This window comes from Numenius arquata, chromosome 2 (assembly GCF_964106895.1).
Source record: "Numenius arquata chromosome 2, bNumArq3.hap1.1, whole genome shotgun sequence".
Classification (NCBI taxonomy): domain Eukaryota; kingdom Metazoa; phylum Chordata; class Aves; order Charadriiformes; family Scolopacidae; genus Numenius; species Numenius arquata.
In genome coordinates, this window is record NC_133577.1 from 21,489,992 (window position 1) to 21,492,824 (window position 2,833).

Here is a 2,833-nt window from a genome sequence, read left to right on the forward strand (position 1 = left end):
GTAGCTAAGTAATTTTTAGGTTTTTTCCAGTAGCACAATTATGAAAAATGCCTCTCGTGTTCCCCATTACTGTTGCTATTAGCAGACAGGCAGAGCTCCCAGCATGAGCCAGTTCTTGCTAACAAGGTCTGTTCCTTGTAACAGGTCTGTTCCTGTTCCTAATGTGTACCACATGAGGGAACATACCACTCACACGGCTTTCAGAGCATCGTAAGTGATTTGCCATAGCTCCTGTAACGGTACAGAGCCAAACACATCTACATCTCCTGTCAGAGAAGGCAGCAAGGTCTAGTTTTAAATTCAAGATGCTTGATTAAAAGAAAAGACCAGCAAGCCCAAACCCCTGCTTCTGGCCACTGAGTTGCCCTCCTGCTCAAGCACCAGGCGGGTGCAGCACTGATGAGGACTATCACATTTGGATGGTGCTGTGAAGTCAAATGTCTCTCACTCGCCCACTCAGTCACTAACACGAGCAGTATAATAACAGACCGAAGAAAACCTTACCCGGGATTATATAATCCTCCATCTTCACATGCACTTACTTCTAAGGTTACTTTTCCCGTTAGAAGGTGGGCCTTGCTCCAATGCAGAAAGAAAATGGTCTAGCGTGTAGGACAAGGGGGTGCTGTTCTTCACCTTGATTTTATCAAGGCTTTCAGCGCAGGCACCCATAATATCCTTATAGCCAAAGTGGTGAGATCAGGACTGTGCTGCAACAGACTCTGGGTGGTCATGGGCCAGCCCGGTCCTAGTTACAGGTTTTCTTGTGCTTAAGTCCCCCGACATGCACCTCTGCCGTGGCTGTGGGTGTTGTCTAAACGCCGAGGCAGAACAGGGACTTGGCTCTCTGCAGAGGGCTGGCTGCCCAGGAAAGCGGCTTGTAAAGGACTCAGATGTTAGCTCTCTGGTGACACAGTCAGCAGGAAATGGCTCAGAGTGGGCAGAAAACACCTCAGGGTGTTTTTTTCTTAAATGCATGAATTTTCTTTTAAATGCAGATGAGATTTTTACCTGTGTCCCATTGCTCCCACCCCAATATGTATCACTATCTTATATCAATCCTGATTCCTCCAAGACTTTCCCAGCTCCGTGCAGAGGAACAGAAAGTTACACTGGAGATTCCAGGCATTAAGACACCTCTTTTCTCCTGCATAGTCTGTGAAGATTCCTACAGAAAGGAAATATATTACAACAAATTTGTATCCACATCCAAGCTTGCACAATGAACCAGTTAAGGATCTGTGATATTTTTTTTTCAAGTATGAGGCCGAATGTTTAGGGGACAGTCTAGATTTTAATCCAAACTTTCACAAATTTAGACGGCTGCCTCCAGTGCTCTCAAAAGGGCATGCAATCAGTACATCTGAAAATCAATACACCTCATGGGACTGAGTACCTCGGTTAATCAAATACTGCAACCATTAGCTTTTGTTCAGCTGCCAGTTACCTCCAGAGCATTTTCTGCATAGTTACAAGATTATAATTGTTAGGAAAAAAAAAGAAAGTAGGTATTTTAAAACATCATGAGCCCTGTGTTTTTTCATCGTTTGAACTTCACCTTTACTGCAGCTTGATTTTTCTTCCAGAGTTGCTCATTAGGTAAATCTAGAGAAAACAAAACCTTGGCTGTCTCAGTGATCCTGGACAGTAGGGAATGCAAGGCTATTCTATGGCCATCTGTTTCGCTGCAAGAAAGGCTTTAGAAAACCAATCCAGGCAGTTGATTCATTATAAAATAGACAGACGTTATGAAGATAATCATGGAAACAAATCCTATGAAGACCTCTTAAGTCCCTGGCTGCTATTAGAGTTATTTTTTAAGTCAGCACTGGCTACCCACATCACATGAATAATAAATACTATGCAAGTCACAGATGTAAAATAGGAATAGCTGCAGAGATCGGGGCCTTACCAATGGTTACATTTAATTCATCTAAAATGATTATAGTTGTTCTTCTGGAACATGGTTGGTGTGAGACAATCTCAGACTGCCTGGGGGAAAATGGCCCTACACAAGAGCTCACTGTCTCAGAGGCCATGTGTTTCTCTGAAGATGAAGGCAAGCTGTGTGCAACTCTGCCGAGTCTGGTTTGTGAGACATGCTTTGGCAACGAAGCAAAGTGTGTAACAGAGAAACTTTGTTGGCAGCAGAGAAAGGACTAAAGGAAGGTGCAATGCAACAATTTTTCTCTAAATTAAATCTTTGATGCATGTCAGACCTGGCTTAAGCACCCTACTAGGGAAGTCTGGAGCAGGAACCTCTGTCATCAATATTGAAGGACGAACTTTCACCCACACATTCCCTAGCCCTCTTTTGATTGCAGTGCATTAGACTACAATTCATGTGGCTATGGCAGGAGACTTGTTATGTAGCCACACAGCATGCCTGGAAATAAACACCAATATGAACAAAGTTTTGCTCAACCTTATATTTTCAAAAGCACCTTACAGTAATCTGTAGCTAAGCAGCAATAAAGATTTTTAATCACTGTAGTCTTTGCTGCACTGAAACTAAACACAATCCTATTTCATAAAAGCCTGTGGTCACTCAGGGACATCAGTTTCAGTCTGCTTGAGGCATTGTGCCCCATCCAAATGCCTCTTACAGTAACAAATCCAGTATCAGGCTTTACCAAAAATAAAACCAAAATGTGATCTGAATGTTGAACTCAACAACACAACAGGGCTGGAGACCAGAAAGGGTGAGCAGCACATGCGCTCCTCTGCAAGAAAGTTCCTGGAAAAGTTTGCACGTGAAGGGGATGTCAGCTGTTGGGGCAGAAGTCTCAGCAGCAGTGTCGCAAGGAACTCCTGGCATCCAAGTCAGACTTCT